This window comes from Pinus tabuliformis, chromosome 4_1, assembly GCF_031772625.1.
Source record: "Pinus tabuliformis cultivar Carrire ecotype Pingquan chromosome 4_1, CPIR1, whole genome shotgun sequence".
Lineage (NCBI taxonomy): Eukaryota > Viridiplantae > Streptophyta > Pinopsida > Pinales > Pinaceae > Pinus > Pinus tabuliformis.
In genome coordinates this window covers 587,257,920-587,277,884 of record NC_142303.1, presented here as the reverse complement: position 1 = coordinate 587,277,884, position 19,965 = coordinate 587,257,920, and the positions used below count along the sequence as shown (strand labels likewise).

General features: G+C 39.1%; 1 long non-coding RNA gene and 1 pseudogene across 3 annotated transcripts in view; both read left to right on the top strand.

Moving 5' to 3' along the window:
* Window positions 1-19,965, top strand: part of LOC149177328 (uncharacterized) — a 234,589-nt gene that overhangs the window by 8,437 nt on the left and 206,187 nt on the right. The gene's annotated exons all lie outside the window — the stretch shown is intronic.
* Window positions 6,794-7,831, top strand: LOC149177329 (heat stress transcription factor A-1 pseudogene; annotated as a pseudogene).

Below are 19,965 nucleotides of genomic sequence, written 5' to 3'. Positions count from 1 at the left end.
CATAGAATCCATAGCAATTCCAGGGGCTATTGGATTCTCTGATCAGTCTTCTGTCAAGCAATTGCTGGATTTATTTTTGGCAAAGATCTCTATATTCTTTGCTCATTGGGATGGCTCTGCTCTTACAGGGTTTTCCATTATATCTTTCTTTGTAAGGCAATTTGACAGTATGTTGCTTCCTATGCCGGAAGGAATTTGGTTCTTCTGAACATCATGTTTCTTCCAATTTTCCTTTTAGATCCTGGATCCTTCTTTTAATATGGGGCAATTTCAGTTGTTCCTCAATCCTTAGTGTGCCTTTTAGATCTTTGAGATCTGACAATAAAGATTCCGCTTTATCCAATTTTTGCATGGCTTGGACCATTGTTGAAATTCTTGGGCTGGAAACATAAGGGAGTTCAATTTTCTTTCTTTTGCCCTTTGATGTAGGAACAGAAATGAAATAGCCAACTTTTCCTCCTTTTAGCCTCGTTGAGCCATGGGGTTCTACTGCAGCTAGAAAGACATTTCCTAATATACAATCCACAGGGATGCTGGCCACAACAAACTTCATATAAACACAATGAGTATCAAGACATAATGAAGCTCTAGGAACTTCATATTGGAGATTCTTATTTCCGAGGCCTACTACCTGCCTTTCAGCTGAAACCAAGTACTCGGCTGGAATATTTTTTATGTTAAGAATGTTAATATACGCACCAAAATCTAATAATGCAACCATTTGAAAAATTTTCCCTTGGATGCAGCTTCTTACCTTAACATGGTGTTGTTGATAAGTAATTGTGAACAATCTCATGTCTTTAAATCCAAAGTGTGGATCTTGCATCCCTTCTGCAACTTGCAATTCGTGATGATATGCAGTAGGATTCCAAGAATCGTCTTTTTCTTCTGCAGATTGTTTTCCTCTTTGTATTTCTGCAATCTGAGTTTTTATTGCAGAGATTTCTGCTTTAAGATGATGGATTTCACAACTTACTTCTCCAAGAGTAAGTCATCTTACTTTTCCGGGCTTTTGATGATGCATTTGAAATGATTTAGCATTTCTTTCATAATATGCATCAATGAACAAAGGCTTCTTACCTGATTCTTTAGAAGCTTTGGTTTTAAGCTGGTCAGTGAATGTTTCGATTAGGCGATTCTTCATGTCTTCTTCTTCCATTGCCCTGATCTGAGATAAAAAATTCAACTTTGCTTCTTCTTCAATAGATGCCATGAGAACCTTCTCCTTTGGCGGCTTAGGCCTTTCCTCTTCATTGGAGCTGGTGTAATATTCAAAATCATCTTCATAGAAGACATGGCAAGCGCACTCATCTGAATTTGAGCATGAACATTCAGATAAGTTTGATTCTGAATACTTGCCCAAGTTGGCCTGCAATTCATCTTCTGTTGTAGAAAAGGAATCAAGAGAAGATTCTTCTAGTTGATGCTGTTGGGTTGTATCTCTGATGGAAAGATTTGGGCATCTTTCTGTAACATGTGTCTTGGATTTGCATCTAAGACAAAAAATAGGTCCTGAATGTTCTTGCTTGACTTGCTTGGACTTCTGAGCATAAACAACTGTTTTCTTTCCTTTATTGAGCTTTGATTCTTCTCCTTGAGGGCATCTGGAAGCTGTATGCCCATTCTGGCCACACAACCAACAAGTGACTTTATTCCATTTTTCTTGTTTGGTTGAATGTAAATGAATATCAGAGGGGTTGTAATAATGAGTCTTTGGAACATATCTGTAATAACCCTTCTTCTTATATCTCTGATTTTTATCTTTTGCAAGATATCTTCTCTTATCCTTTGGATAATTTCTTTTATTTCTGTAGAAAGTCTCTTTAAATTCTCTTTTGGCTCTCTTTCTAGACTTTCTTTTCTTGACCAAAGGATCATCTACTGTAAGTCCATACTTGCTGCAAATGGACTTTTTATCTGGTAACTTTGATAGTTTTTCCAGAGACTTGTCAACCTTTGAACTAGTACAAAGTGTGAGGACCATACCCCCAGACTGTATACATTTTTTTTTTTCTTCAGCAAATACAACCAGAAAAGAAATGCATTGAAATTCAAATTTATTTAACACACACATTCCTGCCACTCATTTTAGGAAACATATCATAACGTTTTCATACTTTTAACTAAGATCAATAGTAATGAAATACATATGTACCGTTCACCAGAAGGCGAGACTCCACTTGCTCTGCTGTTGCTGGTATTCCCTTGTAGCTGGTCACCTCCGCGAGTGAATGATGACGCACTTGATCCAAATGCGAAGACCCACCAGTTAACCTCCTAGCCTACTCCTTGGGTACTCTTCTTCCCCGCGGACCCCCGAGCTGCAATGGGGTTGTACAATGGAGGAAAGCACTAGCTGGTAGAGGAGAGCACACCTTGGCTCCAGAGTCCCCTCTCTAAAATCCTCTACCCCACTTGCCCTTCAAGCATCCAGTGACTACGAGGGGAAAGTATAGGTGCAACATCGTAGACCGCTATCATCTCTTATGTTGCCTGCTATAGTGAGACTAATGGTGTCAGGGATCAAGGAATCCGCCTTGATGCGCGCCCCCCGGTAAAATCCTCATGAGCGCCCCAACTTGGGGACTTGTCCTCATGGCATCATGATCTTCAAGGCAAAGGTGTTTCAACCCTTCCAGCCCAAGTCACGGCGGGAGTGCTAGTGGGTGAGATCAGGGACACTGTCCCACCCCTCCCATGTAGTTCCATCCACTTGTACAACCCCATCACCCATATGTGAGTCATTCAGCCAAGCAACTCATCTGTGTCTGCAACCATTATCATATCATCAGAATATAGCTAAACATATATAGCAGGTTTCAAAATCGATTAGAACTTCCAAGATAAAATAATATAAATTTTCATCAAACCAGGTGTCGTCAACTCGTCATGTGCGAGTGCCTCTGGTGGTTTCCTGCCATACTCAATAATAATCAGTAACCAGGTTTTTCAGTGTTAGTCATTGTCATAATAGCATTTTTACCATCACCTAGTCATTCACATCATTGTTCATTGTGAACCAGAACTAATGTAAGTAGCTAACATAGGGGATACCTCCATCATGGCTAGCATCATCATAACCTTAATGGAACCATACATATAGATCAAAGTTATCATCATTATAACATCAATAGAAACATGTCTATCCTTTACTACTATCACCATCATGATATCAATAGAGAGTACACATAACCATTAATTATATCGTAATCATAATATTAATAGAGAACATACATAACCATCACATTCACTGATACTAGAGTCACGTTTCTGGATCCTCAGCCTGAGTTCCTCATAGACTAAAGTATGTAAGATAATGTCATAATAGAGTCAGGAAACTAGAGTGGGCACTACATACGCCCCCTCTTAACAATGGACTTCGTCCCGAAGTCCTTAGAACGTAAAGGAGAAACGACAACACATAATCTTAGGAACCCTTCCTGAAACTCTTGCCAACCTTCTGGTGGGCAGGTTATAATTTTCCCAAGGTATCTATACCACGAATTCCGTTATAACTAAAGGACTATATCAGTGATCATTGCAACCCATAATTATTTATGTATTAAGAAACAACAAAACAAGAAGCAGGACAATCACAATCAATATTCATCTCATGGTACAAATTAATATATGATGCATTCAACCAAGTGAAGTCATTCACACACAGTACTCCTGTAGCCTCTAATTAGTTGTTCATTTCAAACTACGTCTACAAGACCCTATAAGTGACAATATCGGGGACAATACAGAAAGTGATTTGTATGATCATCATTGCATATGGTAGAGTTCACTATCATAGATGTTGCAATAATATTGTCATAGAAGAAAAGATCGTATAAATTATCCATACGCTTGATATTTTTCAAAAAGTTTTAAATTCTAAGTTATCCCTTCTGATAATTCTGCAATATTTTTCCCCAATATCTCAATAAGTGTCATTTTAGACCCTTGTCAGTATATTCCCTAAAATGATAATTGTAGCATTGTATTTAGGCCATAGGCGGAAAATGTTGAAAGAGGTGGACAAGTAAGAATAAGAAATTCAAATGGTGAACTTAAGCTCACAAGCTAGTAAAAGATGAAGGACTTTGATGTCAAAAGTGCTAAAATTTTAAAATATACTTATTAACAATTGTAAATAAATATATAATTAGATACATTACAAAGCAAGTGATTGTGCGTCAAGATGTAGTGCTCTATGAATAGTTCCTAGGAGTTCATCCAACCAAGAAACTCTTTGAAACATCACCACATTACTTACTTATAGATAATATCCTAGTAAGTAATGATGTTAGTGTCTCAACTAGTTAGAGATGATGCGCCACGTGACCTAGCAATGGAAGAACCTAAACATGCAGTCAATAATATATTGAGCATTGAATTGGGCATAAAGAAGAATACTCTAAGTAAGGAAGTCAAACTTGGCTACAGGGAGTCAACAGTAAGTACTCACAAGTTTTCAATGCCCAATTAAGCAAGCGTGAGCCGAAAACTCAGTAAGCACCACTATCAAGTAAAAAAAAACTAAAAAGGGTCATCTAAATTGGGGCAAGATTTTTTTCTGAGGTTTTGTCCAGTCCAAGTTGTACTTTCCTCTCCAGGTTCCCCAAGTCATTCACCGAGCCAAGTCTTGCTACTACAACCATAGGTGTATTCTTTATGATCAATTACAATGAACTATGCAAATGGAAACAAAAAAAATGTAATACAAGGCTTGCACCAATCATTTCAAAAAATCAGAATTCATCCATAATTGAATCCTCAAAGATAAAAGAGATATCTAGACCAATGTGCATCTCAATAGAAGTTTAAATTTTGAAACAACATGCCAGAAGAAGAGAGTAAACTAGAATAAAGCTGCATTCCTTACCCAATATATATAAGATATGTCTAATCAGAAATTGAATATATTAGGAATGTAACCTACGTAACAGAACTTCAGATAGAATGGGTGGTCAGAGAATTCAGTCAGATCAGTAAGTTTACCTGGCATAAATGCAGGGTTGTGTCATCAGGAGCTTCTATTGTTAAACGAAGATTCCTTGAACAACCAAATCTGCAGTATTTCCTTTTGTTCATGGTGTATATATTCCACATTTGGAACCCAGAAAGTCCAAGAGGAGCCGTAGGAATTTACAGCTTTGGCTGCAGAGAGAATGTGTATAACATATGGACATTTGAGAATTAGTAATTAACTGGAATTTGTAGGAAAGAGCGAGTGAGAAACAGAAGGTGCTTTTCTATTTTGTGGAAATACTTCCAACTGTAGATCTCAGAAGAAGACCATCTGCATATACAATGACCTATCAGAGTATGAATGTCCTCTATGCAAAGTTGGCAACTTCGGATGGGAAATCTCGAGCCACATCAAATTTTATGACCTGCATCTTGTTTGCTTGCGGATGTTTTCAACTCATCCATGTGAAGTCAGAAAATAATTTGCTCATGCATATCTTCTGAAAAGTAATGCACTGTATATAGTCACTCCATTGTCCCTCATGTACTGTCATAACTGAATATACAATTTCCTACCAAAAATACTTGAGATCGAGGTTTCTTGTAAAGAATTCATCTAAGAGCCAAATCAGAAGTAAATAAAATCACATGATACCTTGAATCAATAACAACTAATTTCCCAACAATAAATAATGAATGCTGAGATAAAGTATACTGGTCACTTGAGGGCCTGTCGCTAACAAGAAAGATAGTAGAGTTGCATTCATGTCAGACTGAATGTCTCAGTAGACAAGGAATGCAGCAGTAGATGAAAATTGCCATGGGTGAAATTTAGTGGTAGATGTGAGAACCAATCAATCTGTAGCCAAGAAATGCTGATAAAAGTGCCGCTCTTGCAAAAATAGGACTTGTTTTGCCAAACTAAGTGTTGTAATTTTCATTAGTTAATTTATTTTACCATGTTGAATGATCTGCCATGCCAATAAATAATTACTAGTTTTGTAAGAGGCACGTTACATGTAAATGGTTAATGTTCTTTGAACTAAATCAATTTCTTGAATATTCCCCATCTCTTTCCAGGTAGTGTGTGTGAGTGAGAGTGAATGTTATAGTAGTGAACATCATAGTCCCCACCAGAAATTCTTTGGAGCTCCTTTGCTGTGGCAACCAAAAGGAAAGAACCTATGTTGGTTACACTGGAAGGCTGCACTTGTGCCACAATTATCACCGTTCTCTCAATGGCAACAGATTCAATGCGCCTCTAGAGTGGTGCTTCTATAGCCCATCAATCCCCCCATCACCTCTAATATAGCCAGAGAACATTAGCACCTTACGGTGTCAAGATGACGAAATGTGAATTACCAAATCTAAGAACCTAAAGGAATGTAGACCAAATGTGGCAAGCACCTTTCTAGAGTAACCTCCTAAAGTTCTTGAGAGCCTTCTTATAAAGCTTGATTTCCAAATTTTGCAAAATACACCCCTGGAAACAGAGAAAAAGAAATCAAAACCCATTTCCTAATAATTCATGATTTCCCCATCCATTTTCATTTTATCAACCAACATGTAGCCACACATTAAAAACATCAAAAACCCTTGTAGTATCTCTGATAATGACAAGTTTAACTACAAGTAAATTGTTAGCTTTACAGTGTGGAAGCTGCTGAAAGTAAGAAGATAAGGGTGCTGACACCAGTTTTGCCGGTAAAACTCACCACAAATAGAAACACTAGGACCTTACTTCAATATTTACAGTCCCCTCAAGGAAGTACAAAATTTGCAGGACTTAGTTAAGAATCATGATATACAATTTGAAAGCTAAAAATGAATCCTACTTTTACTGCTCACCAAGACGTATGACATGGTGGACGACAGCTCCACGGACTCGATAGTTTCATGGAGCTCGGGAATAACAGTTTCATTGTGTGGAATCCCCCAGAATTCGCACGAGACTTGTTACCCAAGTACTTTAAGCACAACAATTTCTCCAGCTTTGTCAGGCAGCTCAATACATATGGCTTCAGGAAAGTTGATCCAGATCAATGGGAATTCGCAAATGAAGATTTTCTTCGGGACAAAGGAATTTGTTGAAGATATTCACAGACGCAAGCCTATGCACAGTCATTCTCAGAATCCCCAACAAGGCGTATGTAATGATGCTATAAAGTATGAACTGGAGGAGGAAATTCAGAGGCTCAAGAGGGATAAGAGTCTGCTCATGATGGAGCTCGTTAGAATTAGGCAGCAACATCAAGGTACCGAGATGCATATGCAGACCTTGGAGGAGCGTTTGCAAACCATGGAACACTGCCAACAACAAATGATGGCATTTCTGGCCAAAGCTGTACAAAAGCCTGGATTTGTGGCACAGCTTGTGCAACAGAGTGAAAACAGTAAGCTTCTTGAAGCAGCTAATAAGAAGAGAAGATTACCCAAACAAGAGAACTGTTCAGAGGCTGGGGACCGGGAAACTGAGTTGACAGACAGTCAGATTGTGAAGTATCAACCTGCTTCAGGTGATGAATGTAGTGCAGTTCCGTTGAAGGTTTTAAACACGGACCCATTTAATAGAATGGAATCATCTTTAAATACTTTGGAAACCTTTTTCCAGGATGTGGGTCAGGCATGCGGTGAAGTGATGGATAGTGGAAATTCATCTCAAGCAGGTCTTACAGAGATGCACGGAACATGCTTTTCAAGTATATGTATTTTACATTGCTGGATCCACATTAGTGCTCACCTGCCAACACACAAAACGTTCATTCACAATTATAGGGTAGTTTCTGTACTTCTTATGACAGAATCTCTTCCAGTTTGGACCTATTTCCATTATTTTCCACATATTCTCTTTAAAGTTGTAAACATATGTAGATGACGATGAAGAAAACAGTACGAGCTTGCAAACGCTATGTTTCCAATCGAAGGCTATTCCTCGCAACCAGGTGTGGGATTTAGAATAGCGCATATTCAATGAACAACGTTTCCCCGGAAAAAGAGGGTTCACCACCCACCACAGATCAGAACTTGCATCAAACACAAGAACCCATCACCAGAAGTCAACAGATGGGCATCTCTGATCTTTGGCACATTAGAGAATCTATGTTGCAAACTGGGTCCAGTCGCGGACCTCGACATGGCATCCTCGTGTTGTATACATAAAACAATATCGTGACTGAAAACGAGGCCACTGCCCCCGCATCTCACCCAGCTCAAGGAACGAACAAGGTAGTTAGGGTGAGCGGCGCGGTCATACTCAATAGAAATGGAGGGATTTGAGAATAAGGAATAAAATTACTTGCATGTCAATTGCATTTCCTTTGAAATATTATTGTCCTAAAAACGTTTACTCAGCATGCAAAAGCTTGACAATAGCTGCAATTTATATTCTTTCATTCTAGCTCTGAGAGCTCATGACACAGACTATCATTCGGTTGTCATTAGAAATATCCAAACACAGAAGCATGGGTATTCATTTTATAAATGTATATCACTCAAATAAGTGGCACAATGAGTGGGACATTGGCAAAATTGATGGCATCACCTATTGATAATCTACAGTCAGTAAAATTTCAGCTCATGTATCCAACAGTGATAATATAATGTTTTGATTGTCTGCCCACAAAGTCATGTTCTGTAGAAGGCTGACTTCACAACTACAGTTGACCAAAACGATGGGATTTCTTCACCACACATGAGTGTCCCGGGTCATTATTCTAGAGCTATCCTGCACCATGACATGCATTCTTTGTAGTAGCATCCACATAGGATCTCCTCCCAAAAGGAGAACATGTCAAGTTCTAGGCCCTAGTACCTACATAGTCAGTTTTTGTGGAGTACACTAGAGAAAGATGCACCCACTTTGACACAATATTACTTTAATTGAATCATATACTTTCCTACCTTGTTTGATGATCAATGTTGGCTCAGAATTTATTTACCTCACTGGATGTACCATATTGTTGATCCATCTAACAGTCACATTGACCACTTTTCTTCACGTGAGGAGATTAATAACATTTCAACTTTTTAATCACCCACAGAAACTTAAGAATTTTGCTTGAGAACCCATGTGACATAACAACAGGTCATACTGACAAGCAACTAGCGTTGAAAAACCCACAAAACAAACAGGTATCATAGGCAAACAACTAAAATTGAACATTTTATCCAGTAATTGTCAGATGCACTTCCTGGATATTAAATTTCCAATTAACCACTCAGACATTAATCCAAAGTTTAAAATTTTTATAGAAATTGAAATATATTGTTCACATACAATTGACATCCATGAAAGGAAAATCTTGAGAATGAATTTCTACTAATTGGAAGCACAGGCTCTGTGCAGCAATCTTAAATGATTTTGTTTACAGATGTTAGCATAAGCCTCAATCCAGCTCTCTTTAACCAAGCAAGAAAAACATCAGCATACAAACACGTACTTACAGCATTTGTAAAAGCTGATAGAACCTCTACTCACCTCCAATGCACAGCAAGCTATTGAGAGAGCCAAGGACCTCACAGAAGGATGGAAAAGCGTATCCAAGTCCTGTATGCAGATACTGGGATACGAACGCTGGCCAGTTGATTTCTATATATCTAATTGGAAACCCACCAAGGGGGAGACTCTCGCTGTCATGGTCTCAGTTCCGCCTCCCAGAAATTTCATCGACAGATTGAACTTGGCTTTCAGGGAAACCTTTTGTAAGGGACGATTAGTTGAGATTACTTGTGGAGAGGAAACCTTCCCTGCTTATCCAACTTCAGGGTTCTCAAATATACGGAGAACCTTAATTCCATTCACTCCTCTTGACATAAGTGGGCACCGATCATTTACTCAACACACAGTGAGTTACGTGCAGTCAAAAAATTGGTATCCAAGAAGTCAGCTCAACAATATTGGTGTGGTCCATTTAGATTGCCAACAGATGGTGAAGTGACAACGGAGTATGGTCTCAAAAGATATTACAATGGAGTTTTTGCATCTGGGTATTATCATCGCGGTATTGACTATGGAGCTTGTCATGGAGCATATGTGGGGTCACCTGCAGCTGCTCGTGTATCTCTAGTGGGCAGGGAGGAAGAAGGTTTTGTGCTACATGGTAACTGTGTTGGCCTTGATCATGGACATGGTGTAACAAGCATTTTAATGCACCTTGATACTATTTTGGTGGAAGATGGAATGGTAGTTCAAGCTGGAGATCCACTGGGGACAGTGGGTGATACGGGTTTAGCTACAGGTCCGCATTTACATTGGGGATTATATGTCCACGGAAAAGCAGTGGATCAAAATCATTGGATGACAGAACAAACTTGGATATGAAGAAGTTACTCAATGCACATGGTAGAAGAAATTACTACAATATAGACTTTGGCTTTGAAAGAAGTGTAAGCTCTGCATGCACGTCAAATGCCAATGAAGTCGTTTTCGATCGCATCCCTCAACCACGATTCGCTAGCCTCAGTTGACGAAGAAACCAGAATCGTCTCCAGGCACAGGCGATCGATTGCAAAATAAATTCTTGAAGAGCACGTGCGATACAAGGCAACAGCTAAAATTGACGAATTTGTGAGCAGAGATTATTTAAAATTCCCCGCCAGACGAAATTGCAAGGGATAAACGAAGGAGGAGGTCGGAGTTCGTCACATTAGTTAGAGATTTTTATCATATTATTTAACAAAACTAGCCATACATGCATGGGCCCATAGGCCTCAAGGGTTCAACATAGCTCTGATACCAAGTGTGAGGACCATACCCAGACTGTATACATTTTTTTTTTTCTTCAGCAAATACAACCAGAAAAGAAACGCATTGAAATTCAAATTTATTTAACACACACATTCCTGCCACTCATTTCAGGAAACATATCATAACGTTTTCATACTTTTAACTAAGATCAATAGTAATGAAATACATATGTACCGTTCACCAGAAGGCGAGACTCCACTTGCTCTGCTGTTGCTGGTATTCCCTTGTAGCTGGTCACCTCCGCGAGTGAATGATGACACACTTGATCCAAATGCGAAGACCCACCGGTTAACCTCCCAGCCTACTCCTTGGGTACTCTTCTTCCCCGCGGACCCCCGAGCTGCAATGGGGTTGTATAATGGAGGAAAGCACTAGCTGGTAGAGGAGAGCACACCTTGGTTCCAGAGTCCCCTCTCTAAAATCCTCTACCTCACCAAACTCACTATAGCTTCGTAATCACTGCTCTGACATCATCTCATCCATCCAACAATAGGGTTCCCCAAAAGTCCCTTCTCCCATGGCTTGCCCCTTCTTTTATAGGAGTCCTCAAGGTGACACTTGTCATGTCATGCATAATTAATTATTTTTTTATAATTCAATAGCTTGATTATTCACCCACCCATGTGTCATTCTCACATCAAGGGTCTCCCAAAATTATTTACTTAAATTTTTATTGAAAACTAATATTTTCCTCACCTCAACAAGATTCTTAATTCTTCTCCTAGTTGTCTCTTTATTTCCCCCCCTTTTATTCCTTAATTTGTGTTCATTACTTGAAGTCAATTAATGAGTCAAGATTTTATCCCCAATCTACTCCCTAATTTAACTCAGGTTATCTCCTAGATGGATATTCTTATGTTGGTTGTTGACACATGGAGCTTCTCTACATTTCTCTAAATTTAATTTATTATTCTCATTTTAATTCACCTTCCTCTTTTGTTAATTAGATTTAAATTAGTTTAGGATTAATCTTTATCCTTACCATTATGTTTGTCTTTCCCCTTTTTCCTAATTAAACCACATAACCTTCCTAGTATTTTCCAACATGGGAAGGATAGAGTTTTTAAGGTACTCTATTTTAATTCTTCCTATGATCCTCCTTATTCCAAGTTTTATTTTTGATTTAATTACATTTGTTTCTAATCATCATTTACCCTTGATGTAAATTTACCTAGTTTTCAGTCTTTGCTTATATTTATTTATTATTATTTATTTTTAATGATTCCAAGGATGCCAAGATTGGTTGTGCCCTTCAAGAACTTCCCTAGAAGTTCCAAGGGTGCCACACCTAATAATTTATTTGTGATGCCAAGGGTGCCAGTTTGGTTGTGCCCTTCAAGAACTTCCCTAGAAGTTCCAAGGGTGCCACACCTACTAGTTTATTTGTGATGCCAAGGGTGCCAGTTTGGTTGTGCCCTTCAAGAACTTCCCTAGAAGTTCCAAGGGTGCCACACCTACTAGTTTATTTGTGATGCCAAGGGTGCCAGTTTGGTTTTGCCCTTCAAGAACTTCCCTAGAAGTTCCAAGGGTGCCACACCTACTAGTTTATTTGTGATGCCAAGGGTGCCAAGTTGGTCGTGCCCTTCAAGAAATTCCCTTGAAGTTCCAAGGGTGCCACCCCACTTGCCCTTCAAGCATCCAGTGACTACGAGGGGAAAGTATAGGTGCAACATCGTAGACCGCTATCATCTCTTATGTTGCCTGCTATAGTGAGACTAATGGTGTCGGGGATTAAGGAATCCACCTTGATGCGCGCCCCCCGGTAAAATCCTCATGAGTGCCCCAACTTGGGGACTTGCCCTCATGGCATCATGATCTTCAAGGCGAAGGTTTTCCAACCCTTCCAGCCCAAGTCACGGCGGGAGTGCTAGTGGGTGAGATCAGGGACACTGTCCCACCCCTCCCATGTAGTTCCATCCACTTGTACAACCCCATCACCCATATGTGAGTCATTCGGCCAAGCAACTCATCTGTGCCTGCAATGAATGTCCATTAAACCTTATAGAAATCTGCTCGGCTTGTGAAGAAAACCACTCAACAAACAAGTGTCCTTCTCCACCTGGACTAAAAGCTGTGTATCAGGGAACTGAAGGGGTGACTGAACAACTTTGCTACATAAATCAAAGGAGATCTCATGGGCCTCGACCATACTAGCAAGGCATGTAAGGGTCATCCTATTCATATTACAACCCTAACAGAACACATCCATTCCCTCTTGAGGCTCCTCTGTTCATCCATCCTGGTCTACACTTTCTCCCTAGTATTTTGCACCTCAATACCATTCCAGCTAAGCAACCAACCATTTTAGCCATATACACCTCCACAACCTTAGTGGAATGCACCACCCCAGGGGTGGAGGCCCCCATACAACAATGCTCCAACTTTATTACATTCACCTCCTACTCCACCACAGCTTTTACACCCTGCTCCACCCAAGCAACCTCAAATGCTTGCCCATCCAAACCTGAACTCGAACAATAGACATGCATAGCAGGTCTACAGTGGAGAGACATCCTACCTTGCTTATGCTATGGAAATTCAGGAAATCAACCTTAGATCCTGGATAATGCTTCTGGATAATCAACCTCCATCTCCACCTAGGGAGAGTGAGGAAGAAATAGAGGAAAGTATGCCTAGATTGAATCCACCACCCTTTTCTAAAATATTAACTCATCCAGTATAACCTACCCCAGAAGAGAATGAACTTCTAGGTGAATTGAAAAATCTATGTGTCAAAATCCCACTTCTCCAAGCTATTAAGGATGTGCCTATTTACAACAAACTGATTAAAGAGAAGTGTTTCAAACATCCAAGGAGGCGAAAAATAGACACCCCTATCATTCATGTCATTGGATAGTTGTCTGACTTAATGTTGGGATAGGTAATTTTCCCAAAGTATTTAGAGACTAGAAGCCCTTTAGTAGATGTACACATCAATGGCACCATTGTCCCATATACCTTGATTGATCTTAGGGCTGTCATTAATGTAATGACTAAGGACGCCATGCTCAAGCTGAATCTCCAGGGTTCATGAAGAAATACCACAACAGTCTTGTATCTTGCAAAACTGATCCACAGTAGCTCTTGATGGGATTGTTGAGGATGTGTTGGTATCCATTGACTCCTGGGAATACCCTACAGAATTCTTAGTTCTCTAGCCTAAGACCAAATTTAATGGTTATACTCTCATACTTTGGAGGCCTTGGTTAGCCACTGTCGATGCCTACATCAGCTGCAGAGCTAGAAACATGACTATAAAAAATGGGCATCTATCCAAGAAATTGGTCCTGTACCCTCCTACTCAGCCATCTCTAGAACATGACTTACCTTTATGGCTAGAAGAGGAGGAGGAAGATGAATTCTACTCCACCCAACTCTATACCCTAGAAATTTCCATGGGAGGAGGACAACCTGATGAAGAGGATTTGATTGAACACATCCTCCAAAATCTAACTCCCAACACCTTGTCACTAGAGGAAGTAGTAAAGGAAACCAATAAAAACCATCAGATTAATATATGCTTAGCTTATTCAAACCCTACTCGTGTCAAGATAATAGAATTCGGTCGTGAAATAACACTGAAAATAAACCCCTCTCTTTATGTGCACCAAGAAGAAGAGTTATGTAATATGCTAAGAGAGAATTTGGATGCTTTTGCTTGGAATTACAAAGAGATGAAGGGAGTGCACCCCTCGGTGTGTACTCACCACATTTATATCAAAGAAGGTTGCAAACCAGTCCAACAACCCCAAAGGAGAATGAATCCATCTATAAGGACCATATGTGTTTCAACAGTAATGAAACACATATGTACCGTTCACCAGAAGGCGAGACTCCACTTGCTCTGCTGTTGGTTGTATTCACTTGTAGTTGGTCACCTCCACGAGTGAACGATGACGCACTTGATCCGAATGCGAAGACCCACCGGTTAACCTCCCAGCCTACTCCTTGGGTACTCTTCTTCCTCGCGGACTCCCGAGCTGCAATGGGGTTTTACAATGGAGGAAAGCACTAGCTGGTAGAGGAGAGCACACCTTGTCTCAAGAGTCCCCTCTCTAAAATCCTATACCTCACCAAACTCACTATAGCTTCGTAATCACTGCTCTGACATCATCCCATCCGTCCAACCATAGGGTTCCCCCAAAAAGTCCCTTCTCCCATGGCTTGCCCCTTCTTTTATAGGAGTCCTCATAGGTGACACTTGTCATGTCATGCATAATTAATTATTTTTTTTATAATTCAATAGCTTGATTATTCACCCACCCATGTGTCATTCTCACATCAAGGGTCTCCCAAAATTATTTACTTAAATTTTTATTTAAAACTAATATTTTCCTCACCTTAACAAGATTCCTATTTCTTCTCCTAGTTGTCTCTTTATTCCTCCCTTTTATTCCTTAATTTGTGTTCATTACTTGAAGTCAATTAATGAGTCAAGATTTTATCCCCAATCTACTCCCTAATTTAACTCAGGTTATCTCCTAGATGGATATTCTTATGTTGGTTGTTGACACATGGAGCTTCTCTACATTTCTCTAAATTTAATTTATTATTCTCATTTTAATTCACCTTCCTCTTTTCTTAATTAGGTTTAAATTAGTTTAGGATTAATCTTTATCCTTACCATTATGTTTGTCTTTCCCCTTTTTTCTAATTAAACCACATAATCTTCCTAGTATTTTCCAAAATGGGAAGGGTAGAGTTTTTAAGGTACTCTATTTTAATTCTTCCTATGATCCTCCTTATTCCAAGTTTTATTTTTGATTTAATTACATTTGTTTCTAATCATCATTTACCCTTGATGTAAATTTACCTAGTTTTCATTCCTTGCTTATATTTATTTATTATTATGTATTTTTAATGATTCCAAGGATGCCAAGTTTGGTTGTGCCCTTCAAGAACTTCCCTAGAAGTTCCAAGGTGCCACACCTAATAGCTTATTTGTGATGTCAAGGGTGCCAGTTTGGTTGTGCCCTTCAAGAACTTCCCTAGAAGCTCCAAGGATGCCACACCTAATAGTTTATTTGTGATGTCAAGGGTGCCAGTTTGGTTGTGCCCTTCAAGAACTTCCCTAGAAGCTCCAAGGGTGCCACACCTAATAGTTTATTTGTGATGTCAAGGGTGCCAGTTTGGTTGTGCCCTTCAAGAACTTCCCTAGAAGTTCCAAGGGTGCCACACCTAATAGTTTATTTGTGATGCCAAGGGTGCCAAGTTGGTCGTGCCCTTCAAGAAATTCCCCTGAAGTTCCAAGGGTGCCACACCACTTGCCCTTCAAGCATCCAGTGATTACGAGGGGAAAGTATAATGCAACGTCATAGACCACTATCATCTCTATGTTGCCTACTATAGTGAGACTAATGGTGTCGGGGATCAAGGAATCCGCCTTGATGCGCGCCCCCTGGTAAAGTCCTCATGAGCGACTCAACTTTGGAACCTACCCTCATGGCATCGTGATCTTCAAGGCGAAGGTGTTTCAACCCTTCCAGCCCAAGTCACGGCGGGAGTGCTAGTGGGTGAGATCAGGGATTCTGTCCCACCCCTCCCATGTAGTTCCATCCACTTGTACAACCCCATCACCCCTATGTGAGTCATTCGGTCAAGCAACTAATCTGTGCCTGCAACCATTAATATATCATTAGAATATAGTTAAACATATATGGCAGATTCCAAGATCGACTTAGACTTTCAAAGATAAAGTAATATAAATTTTCGTCAAACCAGGTGTCATCGACATGTCATATGCGAGTGCCTCTAATGGTTTCCTGCCATACTCAATCATCATCAGTAACAAGGTTTCTCAATGTTAGTCAATTATCATACTAGCATCATTAACAATTCCTCATTCACATCATTGTCCATTGTAAGTCTGAACTAGAGGAAGTAGGTAACATAGGGGACACATCCCTCATGGCTATCATCAATAATCATCAATGGAAACATACATATTCATTAAGCTATCAACATCGTAACCTCGTAGAAATATACCTATCCATAAAATTTATCCTCATCATGTTTTTAGTAGAGCGCATACATATTCTTTACTACCCTCATCATAATTTCAAATAGAGACCAACTTAACTATTTAATATTGCAATCATCAGAATACTGATAGATAAGATACATAACCATTCATGCTACCATAATATCAATGGAAAGCATTCATAAACATCACAACCATGAATATCTCAATCGTTAATAATAGTGTCATGGGTCCAGATCCTCAATCTGAGGTCCTCGAAGAAAAAGTGTCTAAGATAATGTCGTATTAGGGTCAGGAAACAGAGTGGACACTACATACACCCCCTCTTAACAATGGACTTCGTCCCGAAGTCCTTAGAACATAAAGGAGAAACGGCGACACATAATCTTAGGAACCCTTCCTGAAACTCCTGCCAACTTTCTGGTGGGCAGGTTAAAATTTTCCCAAGGTATCTATAATACGAATTCCGTTATAACTGAAGGACTATATCTGGGGAACATTGCAATCAACTTTTTGTATAAATGTACAAAACATACATTATAGATATTATTAAAATCAATAGTTAAAGGAAGCGTCATACATAAACTTTTCCAACAAAATCATCATAATCAAAATCACAACTAATTAAAGCAACAATTAATAACACCCACCTTCCTTCAAATGACAAATTGACTAATTTAGGAGAAATCTCTCTAGTTTTATTCATTCAATCATGCAATTAAGATAGCAATAATTTTGTATTAACTCAAATTCATAGGGGATGCCTATGCCTTTTTCATAGGAGGAACTACCCACCTTAAGCTTGGACTTCAATATTTGTAATGGTCAATAATAATTGTGTTAATTATTGTTGATATTTCACCTATGACGTAATCCACCTTTGTTTACCATGTTCTAAATCTTCAATTTTGTTAGGAACTACAATCAGTACTTTGAACTAGTCACAATAGTGGCAGGTAACCTTGGGGCTCGACTGAATTTGAACTTGTCACCAATAGCCTCCTAGTCGGTAACATCCCTTAGCGATATGTTCGCCTAAATACTTAAATATATCCATCTTTGTCATGTTGTTTAGTTGGCATTAGCAAAGGGAAAAAACAGAAATGCGTTACCTAACTTATCAAAATGGGCTCTATGTTGCAGAGTTTAAAGTTAGTCATGCTAATCATCTGTTGTTTTACTTTAGGCACCCTATCTTTGTTTCTAATTCCTAAAAAAAAAAACCTCTCTTTATGATTGGCATGTATTGCTAGTGCTCTATGTTTTCCATACAACGTTACAGTTCAATAATTTCAAAGGAGAATCTGTTCAACCAAGGACGACAACCCACTGCGCAGTAGTAGTGATACACAGAAATGCAGGAGTGGGAACTCTCGAGTGTCCAAAACAAAAATTTCAGCGATTGGCAAGGGAAAGTTAGTCTCATATAAAGATACTTAGAAGTCATTATAATTGGAATGGCATGAGAGTCCAAAATGTTAACAGCTTTATGATCAGCCCTCCCAACAATTAGGAAATTCGAACAATATATAGAATGCTTGTGACCACGTCTTGTAATTATTCACATCTAGCCTGCTGCAACAAGAATCATATACTAAATATTACAGCCACAACTACAGTTATAATGCTAGTTGAGGTTTAAACTTTATTAATGATGTCATCAACCAAATAGGGATAAAAGTGATGGCCTGACGACTTTGCTATAAGACTAAGGAACATATCCTTTTTACAACGAAGAGAAGTGCAATCAGGCAATGAATTGTGTGCCTAAAAGTAACCATGTATCTTAGCCCACTAACAATATTACAAAAATAGTTCATGGAGACAATGACATGACTAGTGTGTGCTACCACAGTGCAAACACAATTATATATCAAATACTTGTATTTTCCTTCTTGCATTCTACAGATATTCTTTTCTTTTTCTTCTTAATTTTTATTTTTCATTTGTGGGCCCCTGTGGAACCACAGATCCAAATGACCAAGTTTTCAAGCTCAGACACAGCAACCAGATTCTAGGAAATATTGAGGAAATGGCTCCGAGAAGTTTTCAGAATCAGAAACAGCCTAGGAAACATCTTTGTTGCCGCAATTTACTAAAGGTTTCGATTTCAAAAGTATTTCCTGCTTGAAAAGAAAAAAAACATGCATGCAAAGGGATGGTGCATGCATCTCTGTGTGTGTTGGTGAGGGGTGAATGAGCATGCTCTGCTACTTGGTCCCCCGCCTATCCCTTTCTTGATCCTCTGTATATTCCTAAAAAGAGGACAACAATAATACAAAATAGTTGTTCGTACTCCTTAAAGGTCTCTTGAACCACTGGAGTCTCTGCTTGCTGAATACATGCATACAAGCATGACTTTTATATTACTGCTACCACATCATGAAGACTATGGTCTGTATTCTCCTCATGATCACTACTTCTAAGATAGCCCAGGTACAGTACTGATGCATCAAGCGTAGTAGCCCCCCTCCAAATCCTTCTCTTTATTTCATGTATAGCATGTAATTCATGTTTGTAGAAAAGCAGTGCGAAAACATAATAATTTGGTGGACAAAGTACTGAGATGTGATAAATTTTAGTTGATTCCGTAATTTAATAAATAAACATATGCCACTGCTTGCTAGGGGGACCTAACAATGCCTACTACACCTTCTTAGAGATTTGATTTACCTTCATGATCCATGTTCAGAAAGTTCAATGTTGTACAACTACCATTAGCACTTTAAAAATAAATACATACCACTCCTTTCTAGTGGATACCTAATGGTACACACTATCTAGAGATAAAAAAAATGTTAACTACATAGACCGTAATCATCACTTGCAATGAATGAGTAGTCCAAACCTTCATCCCTTCAAACCCAGCTACCCTACTTCCTTTCGCTAGGGTAAGCGAGTGAGGCTATCTGGGGCCTATCTTCATTTAATCCTACTGAATCTAATGTCAAGGAGTGTAATATTGTTGCAATCTTTAAAGGTGTTGTGACTATTAAGGCTCTTAATTTCTTGGTGATGAGGAATGCATATTCTCGCAGTTTGGCCATCCAAGCTAATGGAAGACAAAGCATATAGCAAGTTTCACTAGTGACCAAAGATGGCAGTCAGACATCATTTACCAGTCTTTGCTTGATTCCAAGCAGAACTAAAACTATATGGATTGAAGCCTTTAAGGTTGGATGATCAATTGTAGCCGCATCAATTCATTAACAACCTAGAGCATAGAACCAAAGCCCAGCTGCTGTGGCTCCAAAAGTAGCTAGAAATACTCTTAAATGAAGCT